Source organism: Salmo salar, chromosome 09, assembly GCF_965601325.2.
Source record: "Salmo salar chromosome 09, fSalSal1, whole genome shotgun sequence".
Lineage (NCBI taxonomy): Eukaryota > Metazoa > Chordata > Actinopteri > Salmoniformes > Salmonidae > Salmo > Salmo salar.
Window position 1 is genome coordinate 40584982 of NC_138299.1, and position 13271 is coordinate 40598252.

At 44.0% G+C, this 13271-nt stretch overlaps 1 non-coding gene across 1 annotated transcript; it reads left to right on the forward strand.

The window, feature by feature from the left end:
- The first annotated feature begins 249 nt into the window (after window positions 1–249).
- On the forward strand, window positions 250–332 carry trnal-uaa (transfer RNA leucine (anticodon UAA)). Its single transcript has one exon. It is a non-coding gene; the product is annotated as a tRNA-Leu (tRNA).
- The last annotated feature ends 12939 nt before the right edge of the window (window positions 333–13271 follow it).

The window sequence follows — 13271 nt, forward strand, 5'->3', positions numbered from 1 at the left end:
CTACGTAAGTACCATTATGGCCAATCAAATTGAAAGTTGACTTGCAACATTGTTACAATAATGGAATGTCAGAGTAGCTATCTGCTTTGATGATCACAGTGGTAACCGCAGCGCAGCGCAGCGTAGACGTGATAGCGTTCGATTGTTGTTGTTACGACGGATTGTTGCGAGTAACAGAACATAAAACAAAACAATAAAATGTTACAATATAATATGAATAATGTGTTATTTTGACACCATATTACGCCAACCAGGATGGCCGAGTGGTTAAGGCGTTGGACTTAAGATCCAATGGACATATGTCCGCGTGGGTTCGAACCCCACTCCTGGTACAGTGCACAACATTTTTATGAAATAGTTAATCTTACTGATGTCAAGATGATGATTGTCAACGTTCACACAACTAGTAGGCTACTTACTATTTAATGTGCGGAAAAATGTATAAACAACCTGAAAGCTACAGCGTTTTGGATGACACGGTCCGACAGTAGCTCAAGCCACGCCCCTCGACCGAAAAAAACCCGCTAACAAAACAAGTAACTTCATGTGCGCTGATGTTAGAGGTATTGAGTTTGAATTGTATTAGGTGAAATATATATTATATATATGACAGAGTTAAAAAAAACAAAAAACAAAGCTCAACAATGCATTTATTAGACCCCAGAATATATTATTGGATGACATGACTAGAGACGTGAATAATACATTTTATTTTCTAAAAAAGATGCACACAGTGATGTGTGGTGGTGATGAAGGCTTAAGCAACAGCGCTTCTTCAACCAAAGGAGGCTGAAAAAAAGTGCCTTGTCACCGAAAACCCTCACCAACTTTTACAGGTTCACATTTGAGAGCATCCTGTCGGGCTGTACCACCGCCTGGTACTGCAACTCTCCAGAGGGTGGTGCAGTCTGCCAAACTACTTGCACTCCAGGACACCTACAACCCCCGATGTCACAGGAAGGCCAAAAAAGATCAACAACAATAACCACCTGAGCCACTACCTGTTCACCCCGGCGAGGTCAGTACAGGTGCATTAATACTGGGACAGAGAAATTAAGAAACAGCTTCTATCTCAAGGCCATCAGATTGTTAAACAGCCACCGCTAGCACAGATATATCATTGGCCACTTTAATAAATGGAACGCTAGTCACTTTAATAATGCCACTTTAAGAACGTTTACATATCTCGCATTACTCATCTCATATGTATATACTGTATACTGTATCCTACACTATCTATTGCATCTTAGCCACTCTGTCCCTGCTCATCCATATATTTTATACTTATATATTCTCATCCCATTCCTTTACTAGATTGTGTATATTAGGTTTTGTTGTGGAACTGTTAGATATTACCTGTTAGATACTGCTGCACTGTCGGATCTAGAAGCATAATCATTTCGCTACACTCGCAATAACATCTGCTATCCATTTGTATGTGACCAATGAAATTACATTTTATTTAACTATTTTATTGTAGCCTGAAATAATAGGTCAGTGAGCTTTTATTTATTTACATCATGTGAGCCAGAAGATGTCAGTGTTACACAGAATAACCTTCTAGTTGGAATCATATTTTCTCTACCTCAGATAGTGACATTTTAACATCAACATCCTGGTATTACTGGATAACTTAATACAATTTACAACCATTGTGAGAAATGCCTTTTACATTCATTGCCCTGCCAACCTGAATTTGAACTAAGGCAAAGTCAGTTATGTTGTGCCAGACATGGTTCTCCAGTCAGCTCTACTGTGCCCGTACATACAGCCTATGACTTGGCTAGCCCTGATATATGCCTGTTGACTCCTATGCTTTGCGGTGTCTACTTTGGCCACATATCAGGGCTGGGCTATACTGGTGTCCTAACTTTACACCAGTAGAGGTAGGAGACAGTTCTCGCCCATTCAGTCAGTTCTGTTGGTCCTTCAGTCAGTTGTGCTGGGCCTAAACATTATATGGCTGAGCTAGCCTGGTAGGAGACAGTACAGTACCAGCCTGTATCTGGAAGGTCTGGCCCTGGATGTAGTGGCTGGGGATTTGTTCACCGGTCTGACTCATTGAGATGGGCTGGCTGCTCTGGCTGTTGATGTGGAGAGCCTGGGCCTGACCCTTCTGCTCTCTGGTCATCTGATCTGGTATGGGGCCATGGTCCTGGATGGGTGTCCCTTCACAATCCGTGATAGTTTGCAAGCCCTGCCACATCTGACGAGCGTCAGAGCCGGTATAGTAGGTTTTGATCTTATAACGACACAGGGCGAGACCCAGATGCAGACACAGGAGGCAGATGGTTTCAGTCTCTGATATTTATTAGAATACAAGGGGCAGGCAATAGGCAGGTTGAGGAGAGCCAGAAGTTCATAAAAAAATCAAAATCAAACTTTATTTGTCACATGCGCCGAATACATTAACCAGGTCAGAGTCCGAAAGGTACAGGGGGGCAGGCAGGCTCGAGGTCAAGGCAGGCTGAATGGTCAGGCAGAATGGGTAGGCAGGCGGGCTCAGTGTCAGGGCAGGCAGAACAGGTCGGAACCGGGAGGGCTAGAAAACAGAGACTAGGAAAAACAGGAGCATGGAAAAACACGCTGGTAGGCTTGACAAGCCAAGACAAACTGGGAACAGACAAACAGAGAACACATGTATAAATACACTGAGGATAATGGGGAAGATGGGCGACACCTGGAGGGGGTGGAGACAAGCAAAGATAGGTGAAACAGATCAGGGTGGAGTGAAGACAAGCACAAAGACAGGTGAAACAGATCAGGGTGGAGTGGACAGGTGAAACAGATCAGGGTGGAGTGGAGACAGGCAAAGATAGGTGAAACAGATCAGGGTGGAGTGGACAGGTGAAACAGATCAGGGTGGAGTGGAGACAGGCAAAGATAGGTGAAACAGATCAGGGTGGAGCGGAGACAAGCACAAAGACAGGTGAAACAGATCAGGGTGGAGTGGACAGGTGAAACAGATCAGGGTGGAGTGGACAGGTGAAACAGATCAGGGTGGAGTGGAGACAAGCAAAGATAGGTGAAACAGATCAGGGTGGAGTGGAGACAAGCACAAAGACAGGTGAAACAGATCAGGGTGGAGTGGAGACAAGCACAAAAACAGGTGAAACAGATCAGGGAGGAGTGGAGACAAGCAAAGATAGGTGAAACAGATCAGGGTGGAGCGGAGACAAGCACAAAGACAGGTGAAACAGATCAGGGTGGAGTGGAGACAAGCACAAAGACAGGTGAAACAGATCAGGGTGGAGCGGAGACAAGCACAAAAACAGGTGAAACAGAACAGGGTGGAGTGGAGACAAGCAAAGACAGGTGAAACAGATCAGGGTGGAGTGGAGACAAGCACAAAGACAGGTGAAACAGATCAGGGTGGAGTGGAGACAAGCACAAAGACAGGTGAAACAGATCAGGGTGGAGTGGAGACAAGCACAAAGACAGGTGAAACAGATCAGGGTGGAGTGGAGACAAGCACAAAGACAGGTGAAACAGATCAGGGTGGAGTGGAGACAAGCACAAAGACAGGTGAAACAGATCAGGGTGTGACAGATCTTTGTCCTTTATTGATGCTTTGGCTGTTTGATGGTTTGTCGGAGGGCGTAGTGGGATTTCTTCTTAGTGGCAGCTCTAACCTTTAGCTCAGTGCGGTTGTTGCCTGTAACCCATGGCCTCTGGTTAGGATATGTATGTACGATCACTGTGTGGATTACTTTGTCGATGCACTTATTAATGAAACCGGTGACGGATGTGGTAAACACCTCAATGCCATCGGATGAATCCCGGAACATATTCCAGTCTGTGCTAGTGAAACAGTCCTGTAGCTTAGCATCCGCTTCATCGGACCACTTCCATATTGAGCTGGTACTTCCTGTTTGAGTTTTTGCTAATAAGCAGAAATCAGGAGGATAGTTATGGTCAGATTTGCCAAATGGAGAACGATGGAGATCTTTGTATGTTTTTTGTGTGTGACGTAAAGGTAATCTAGAGTTTTTTCGCCTTTAGTTGCGCAGGTGACATGCTAGCAGAAATGAGGTATGATGGATTTCAATTTGCCTGCATTAAAATCCCCGGCCACTAGGAGCTCAGCCACTGGATGAGCATTTTCTTGTTTGCTTATGGCCCCATACAGCTTGTTGAGTGTGGTCTTAGTGCCAGCATCGATTTGTGGTGGTAAATAGACAACTATGGAAAATATAGATTAAAACTCTCTTAGTAAATAATATGGTATACGGCTTATCATGAGGTATACAGTTCATCATGAGGTCTAGGATCAGCTCCGCCTCCCCCAATCCTAACCTTCTCATAGCAGGTTAGGAAAATTTACTCAGCAGGTTAGGAGATTTAACGTAGCAGGTTAGGAGAATTAGGTTAAGGTTAGTAAAAGGTTAGTCTACTTTTGATGGCAATTTGACAAACTCCCATCGAGCCATGACCACACTGCAGTACTTAAAAAATATATATATCAAGGTTTCAGGGCCTTACCGTCCCTTCTCTCGGGTCGTAACAAGTTACCACAGTCAAAGTCATAATAACCGCCTAATCGACCAATCAGATGAGGGATTGTGATGACGTTTATGGCGACTTGCGGTAAACGACCAGTCAGATGAGGGAGTGTGATGACTCGTATGCAGACTGGCTAGCAAGGGCAGACGAGATGCATGTATTTCTTTTATCTAGCGATCCATCAATGATTTGGTTATTTATTTGCTATAATAAAACCAAACGTTCTAAATGTGAAGTGGCAATAAGATGTCTTATTCAAACTCAGCTTACAAGCTTTTCATGATGTTTGCCTTACTCATAGTTACTTTTCTTAAAGTTAGGCATAGGCTACCTAATTTCAAAATAGGCCATCATCACTGTCAATCGTGAAGAGTGGCGACCCGTCATTCAGGGCAGGTGGGGCAGCAGCATACAAGACATTTTTGGACTGAACTTTTTGTGCTGTGCTCACTTGACAGGAAGATGGCGCGGTGGTCCTGCTTGTGGGCAAATTTTGCCAAGTTGGGAACTTGGGCCTCTTTCTAGAACTCCGACCTGAAGATCACTGACGTCATGATTCGACCTTGTTTTTTTTTTGTTTTTTTTCCCAGTTGTCTTGAAAGCACCACCATGTGGTGGTTCTGTTACTAGCCCATGTGCCTCACCCTAATAATTTGTCCCTTTTCATAACTTAGCCTACTGTTCTGACTTGGTGGTGCACATGTAGCCTGTTTTAAAGAAATGTAATCATTGAATATTGTAAGAGCTTTCAATGTCTGCTTATATGCCTCCTTTATTCATCCTATGGTTCTGACTTGGTGTACAAGGAGAATACTGTTCTGAATTATGTTGCTGTACATTTAAAAAGTGCTAAACAAATAGTTACATTGACTACGTCCGTCCTAGCTCGCTTATTAAATATTAAGCCAATGTAGGCTAAATATCCTAAGCAGGGCTGAAGCAACTTCCAGAGAGGGTCCGGCTCTTGGGCTTTGCGGTGGTCACTGATTTGGGTGTCCTCGGCAGAACGGTGTCGCCATAACTAAGTGGTTCTGGGGTTCACTGCGCAAGAGTAGAGGGGGGTCCGTGGAGTTTTATGAACGTGAAGGCAAACGCATGGTAAATTAGGATTTTTTTCATTGCTCTGATTGGCCAAAGTGGTCAAGCCTCCGAAGCCCTCCGCAGTGCACACATGTAGCCATGAAAAAATATTTGCCCCCTTTATGATTTGATCTATTTTTGATACTGAACGTTATCAGAACCTTATATTAGATAAAGGAAACCTGAGTTTACAAATAACGAAAAGTATACATATTTTATTTAATTAACAAAGTTATGCAACACCCAATTCGCCTGTGTTAAAAAGTTTTTCTTGATGTGCATCAGTTGTAGCGTATTAATATGTTTTTTGGAAATAGGTGTCTCCATAATGACAATCTAAATCGCCTACCAACATCTGGTAAAAAAGGTGTCGTGCCTCTCGCTTACGTGACTCTGTCAATAGCCGTAGTGCTCTCTCAAAAAACACAAATATGGGGGGTGATAAGTGTCAGAATTAAGCCTCGTGAACCGCCATGAATTAACATGGACAATCAATGGAGACACGTTTTTTTTCTAAGGCATCAAACTACCGACGCGTCATGTGTCAGTTTGCTTGTAAGTTTATTATGAAAGATCTTACCATGAACGCCTTAAACTTCTACATGTTATGCGTCACATGTTCGTTTAAGTGTTTGTTTAGTTTATTATTAAAGAACTCACCATGAACGCCTTACAAACGTCTGTACATGATTTTGTAAAAAATCTGAGTAATCTAATCAATTTAATTGGTCGATTCAGCTAAAATAGGCACATCACCTCAATACAAAAATTATTAGGCTAGTTGATATCACAGCCAGCCACCATTACTGTGTAGATATGCCTATTTCTCACGTCAATACAGACACAAGTGCTTCTTTGTTGGAGGTAGCCCTATTCAGAAATAAGAGGTAGCCTAGATCTCTAGTGGCGCATTCGGAATTCGGCAATCTCTTACTTCCAACTTCAGTGCGTTCAAGACAACAGGGAAGTAGGGAAAAAACGAGGTCAGACTGGAATAAAAAAATAAAAAATTGGAACGGTCATCCAACTCGGAATTACAATTCAGAAACTCTGGCATCTTTCTCTGACCTGAAAAATCGTGGATTTCATTACTTGACCTTGTCCCCGTCACCATGCAATCCTTAGGCTATACATTTCTGAGAGATGTCTTATGGTTAAATGCAGGGCTTGAATTGAGGGGGTATATGAGGATATAGGCCGAACCCTTGTTATAGATGGGAAAACAGCATATGCTACCCCTTGTTTGCTTAGCCTTAGAAAAAACAACAGGAGGCTGAAGAAATTCAGCTTGTCACCAAAAACACAAACTTTTACAGATGCACAATCGAGAGCATCCTGTCGGGCTGTATCACCACCTGGTACGGCAACTGCTCCGCGCACAACCGTAAGGCTCTCCAGAGGGTAGTGAGGTCTGCACAACGCATCACCGGGGGCAAACTACCTGCCCTCCAGGACACCTACACCACCCGATGTCACAGGAAGGCCAAAAAGATCATCAAGGACAACAACCACCCGAGCCACTGCCTGTTCACCCCGCAATCATCCAGAAGGCGAGGTCAGTACAGGTGCATCAAAGCGGGGACTGAGAGACTGAAAAACAGCTTCTATCTCAAGGCCATCAGACTGTTAAACAGCCATCACTATGAGTGGCTGCTGCCAACATACTGACTCATCTCTAGCCACTTTAATAATGAAAAATGTATGTAATAAATGTATCACTAGCCACTTTAAACAATGCCACTTTATATAATGTTTACATACCCTACATTACTCATCTCATATGTATATACTGTACTCTATACCATCTACTGCATCTTGCCTATGCCGTTCGGCCATCGCTCATTCATTAATCTTTATGTACATATTCTTATTCATTCCTTTACACTTGTGTGTATAAGGTAGTTGTTGTGAAATTGTTAGATTACTTGTTAGATATTACTGCATGGTCAGAACTAGAAGCACAAGCATTTCACTACACTCACATTAACATCTGCTAACCATGTGTATGTGACAAATAAAATTTGATTTGAGGTGTTGGTATGACGACATGTTAGTTACATGCAGGCGTCACGCCAAGGTCTTGGTATCATGTCAGTCAGACGTACTCCTACGTTTTTGACTCATCCTACTACAGTTTATACCTTTATATAATCTTTGTTATGTTGTCTGTAGTTTCTCTTAATGCTAGGGGGTTTCGAAACAATGTGAAGCGCAGGGGCTTATTTTTATTTGCTAAACAATTTAGAACAGATTTTTGCTTTTCTCACTCAATTTTGGCTGATGCCAACTTCTGGAGGTCACAGTGGGGCAACGATATTTGGCTTTTCCATGGATCTGAACGCTCCGCTGGTTTCACTGCAATGAAAAATACCTTTGGTGGTAATATTCTACACTCGGAATGTGACCCCTTTGGTCACTTTATTTGTCTTGTGATCAGTTACAATGACATTACGCTCATTACTGTAAACTTCTATGCGTACAACACCAAACATGAAAATGATGAGTTGCTTGAATCTATAGAGAAACATATACTTCATTGGTTATCTAAATGTAACATTACTATAGATAATTCAACTGATAAATGGCCCCCAGCTAGGCCAGCCAATCAGAATTTGAGTTTAATACTTTTTATGGAAAAGTATGGCGAGAGGTTTCCGGCTGACAGATCGTTCACTTGGAGTAACAAAACAGGTTCCAGACAATCCAGAATAGATTTTTGGCTTATATCCAAAGTATTGATAGTGAGTGTGTTACTACAAATATGTGTACTACTCCCCTCACAGACCATAGGGCCATTTAAATTGATATCAAAATATTTACCTCTGATACTAACCTTGGTAAAGAATCCTACTGGAAGCTAAATAGCTCATTATTAAATAATGATATAGTTAAGTTTGAGGTTAAAGATCTGCTTTCACACTTTTGGGAAAGGGCTTGTGAAGAAAAATCTTATTGGAAGAACTGGGAGCTCTTAAAATTTGAGGTGTCTAAATACCTTATAAAATATGGTAGTAATGTTGCTAAGACCAGAAGAGCTGAGGAGGAAAAGATGATCATTAAGATAACTTCCCTTTCTCATAGGTCCCCAGCCAGCCTCTCGGGGGAGGAGAAGATGGAACTAATTGAGTTACAAAATAAACTGGATAATATATATATTAAATAAACAGGATAATATATATAGAGTAAAAGCAGAAGGAGCCTTTATTAGATCTAGGGAAAAATGGATTGAGGAGGGAGAACAGAATTCATCCTATTTCTTTAGACTTGAGAAATTTCAGTCTACAAATAACACTATCCATAAGTTAAACATTGATGGTGTTATTACAGATGACCCAAAATTAATCGCTAAATACTCTAAGAATTTTTACAGGAAATTGTTTAGCTCTACGTACTGTCAGGAATCCACATATATGTTTTTAAGAAGACCCACTTCTATGTGGAATTGTATTCCTCATCATGTCTTCTCTAGTTTTGGTGGCCTTAACTTCATGTTGGTTTGCAATTATAATATTGACAAAGTTCCAGTGAAACTTTCTGCTTTTCATCGGCAGGTTCTTGTCATGGTCCTTAATTTATAAGCATAATTTTTCTCCACACAGATATTATATATGGAATAATCGGAATATATTGTATAAAAATACTTCTTTGTTTTTGGAATATTGGTTCCGAAATAATATCCTATTGGTGTGCCAACTGGTAAATAATATCCTATTGGTGAGCCAACTGGTAAATAATATCCTATTGGTGAGCCAACTGGTAAATAATATCCTATTGGTGAGCCAACTGGTAAATAATATCCTATTGGTGAGCCAACTGGTTAATGCAAAGGGTCTTTTACTTAGTTATAAGGAATTCTTATCATTTTACAAGATCCCTGTAACACCTAAAGATTTTGCAATTGTTTTAGATGCCATTCCCTCAGGTGTTTCTTTATTATTCAGGAACATGTCAAGACCTGACCCTCAGAACATACCGACGATTACCCCTGTTGACTCATCAGTAGGAAAGATTTGTTTCTCTTTTGGTCCATTCAACAACAGAGCGATACGAACCTTGTTTCAGCAGTCATGCCTTATTGGAATGGATTTTTTGATAATATCTGTTGGAAAAAAGTTTGGATGTTGCCACACACATACCTATTTGTTTACAAAATTAAGAAAGTTTCCTTTAAAACTATTCATAAATATTATTTACATTTACATTACATTTAAGTCATTTAGCAGACGCTCTTATCCAGAGCGACTTACAAATTGGTGCATTCACCTTATGATATCCAGTGGAACAACCACTTTACAATAGTGCATCTAAATCTTTTAAGGGGGGGGGGGGGGGGGTTAGAAGGATTACTTTATCCTATCCTAGGTATTCATTAAAGAGGTGGGGTTTCAGGTGTCTCCGGAAGGTGGTGATTGACTCCGCTGTCCTGGCGTCATGAGGGAGCTTGTTCCACCATTGGGGTGCCAGAGCAGCGAACAGTTTTGACTGGGCTGAGAGGGAACTGTGCTTCCTCAGAGGTAGGGGGGCCAGCAGGCCAGAGGTGGATGAACGCAGTGCCCTTGTTTGGGTGTAGGGCCTGATCAGAGCCTGAAGGTATGGAGGTGCCGTTCCCTTCACAGCTCCGTAGGCAATCACCATGGTCTTGTAGCGGATGCGAGCTTCAACTGGAAGCCAGTGGAGAGAGCGGAGGAGCGGGGTGACGTGAGAGAACTTGGGAAGGTTGAACACCAGACGGGCTGCGGCGTTCTGGATGAGTTGTAGGGGTTCAATGGCACAGGCAGGGAGTCCAGCCAACAGCGAGTTGCAGTAATCTAGACGGGAGATGACAAGTGCCTGGATTAGGACCTGCGCCGCTTCCTGTGTGAGGCAGGGTCGTACTCTGCGAATGTTGTAGAGCATGAACCTACAGGATCGGGTCACCGCCTTGATGTTAGTGGAGAACGACAGGGTGTTGTCCAGGATCACGCCAAGGTTCTTAGCACTCTGGGAGGAGGACACAAGGGAGTTCTCAACCGTGATGGCGAGATCATGGAACGGGCAGTCCTTCCCCGGGAGGAAGAGCAGCTCCGTCTTGCCGAGGTTCAGCTTGAGGTGGTGATCCGTCATCCACACTGATATGTCTGACAGACATGCAGAGATGCGATTCGCCGCCTGGTTATCAGAAGGGGGAAAGGAGAAGATTAATTGTGTGTCGTCTGCATAGCAATGATAGGAGAGACCATGTGAGGATATGACAGAGCCAAGTGACTTAGTGTATAGCGAGAATAGGAGAGGGCCTAGAACAGAGCCCTGGGGGACACCAGTGGTGAGAGCGCATGGTGCGGAGACAGATTCTCGCCACGCCACCTGGTAGGAGCGACCTGTCAGGTAGGACGCAATCCAAGCGTGGGCCGCGCCGGAGATGCCCAACTCGGAGAGGGTGGAGAGGAGGATCTGATGGTTCACAGTATCAAAGGCAGCAGATAGGTCTAGAAGGATGAGAGCAGAGGAGAGAGAGTTAGCTTTAGCAGTGCGGAGAGCCTCCGTGACACAGAGAAGAGCAGTCTCAGTTGAATGCCCAGTCTTGAAACCTGACTGATTAGGATCAAGAAGGTCATTCTGAGAGAGATAGCAGGAGAGCTGGCCGAGGACGGCACGTTCAAGAGTTTTGGAGAGAAAAGAAAGAAGGGATACTGGTCTGTAGTTGTTGACATCGGCGGGATCGAGTGTAGGTTTTTTCAGAAGGGGTGCAACTCTCGCTCTCTTGAAGACGGAAGGGACGTAGCCAGCGGTCAAGGATGAGTTGATGAGCGAGGTGAGGTAGGGGAGAAGGTCTCCGGAAATGGTCTGGAGAAGAGAGGAGGGGATAGGGTCAAGTGGGCAGGTTGTTGGTCGGCCGGCCGTCACAAGACGCGAGATTTCATCTGGAGAGAGAGGGGAGAAAGAGGTCAAAGCACAGGGTAGGGCAGTGTGAGTAGGACCAGCGGTGTCGTTTGACTTAGCAAACGAGGATCTGATATCGTCAACCTTCTTTTCAAAATGGTTGACGAAGTCATCCGCAGAGAGGGAGGAGGGGGGGGGGGGGGAGGAGGATTCAGGAGGGAGGAGAAGGTAGCAAAGAGCTTCCTAGGGTTAGAGGCAGATGCTTGGAATTTAGAGTGGTTGAAAGTGGCTTTAGCAGCAGAGACAGAAGAGGAGAATGTAGAGAGGAGGGAGTGAAAGGATGCCAGGTCCGCAGGGAGGCGAGTTTTCCTCCATTTCCGCTCGGCTGCCCGGAGCCCTGTTCTGTGAGCTCGTAGTGAGTCGTCGAGCCACGGAGCAGGAGGGGAGGACCGAGCCGGCCTGGAGGATAGGGGACAGAGAAAATCAAAGGATGCAGAAAGGGAGGAGAGGAGGGTTGAGGAGACAGAATCAGGAGATAGGTTGGAGAAGGTTTGAGCAGAGGGAAGAGATGATAGGATGGAAGAGGAGAGAGTAGCGGGAGAGAGAGAGCGAAGGTTGGGACGGCGCAATACCATCCGAGTAGGGGCAGAGTGAGAAGTGTTGGATGAGAGCAAGAGGGAAAAGGATACAAGGTAGTGGTCGGAGATTTGGAGGGGAGTTGCAATGAGATTAGTGGAAGAACAGCATCTAGTAAAGATGAGGTCAAGCGTATTGCCTGCCTTGTGAGTAGGGGGGGAAGGTGAGAGGGTGAGGTCAAAAGAGGAGAGGAGTGGAAAGAAGGAGGCAGAGGAATGAGTCAAAGGTAGACGTGGGGAGGTTAAAGTCACCCAGAACTGTGAGAGGTGAGCCATCCTCAGGAAAGGAACTTATCAATGCGTCAAGCTCATTGATGAACTCTCCAAGGGAACCTGGAGGGCGATAAATGATAAGGATGTTAAGCTTGAAAGGGCTGGTAACTGTGACAGCATGGAATTCAAATGAGGAGATAGACAGATGGGTCAGGGGAGAAAGAGAGAATGTCCACTTGGGAGAGATGAGGATTCCAGTGCCACCACCCCGCTGGCTCGATGCTCTAGGGGTATGCGAGAACACGTGGGCAGACGAAGAGAGAGCAGTAGGAGTAGCAGTGTTATCTGTGGTAATCCATGTTTCCGTCAGCGCCAGGAAGTCTAGGGACTGGAGGGTAGCATAGGCTGAGATGAACTCAGCCTTGTTGGCTGCAGACCGGCAGTTCCAGAGGCTGCCGGAGACCTGGAACTCCACGTGGGTCGTGCGCGCTGGGACCACCAGGTTAGAGTGGCAGCGGCCACGCGGTGTGAAGCGTTTGTATGGCCTGTGCAGAGGGGAGAGAACAGGGATAGACAGACACATAGTTGACAAGCTACAGAAGTGTTGTTTCTTGTATTATTGTCTCTTGTGTCTTTAGAGAACTGTTTCACTTTGATATCCTTTTTCTTCTGTCCTGATTTTCTCTTTCTTTTCTTCTGTTAACTAGATATTCTTTGTTGTTCTTCGTTAGCTAGCTAGCTTCTTCCAAAAGAGTCCCTAGCAACTGCTTAGCAACTGGTAAACAATTCAGCTAGCTAAGATAACTACAATTTTATGAAAAATAGTTATTTTTCAAAAGCCTATCTTCTTTGTTTGTTGCTTGTTTTTTCTCCTATTCAGTTTTGCAGTTTTCTTTTGCTTTTTTCCGATGTACTTCACTCTAAAAACCATGTAAATTTCAATATTTGTAGGAGCTCATTTTTCAGCTGCTGCTGCTCAAA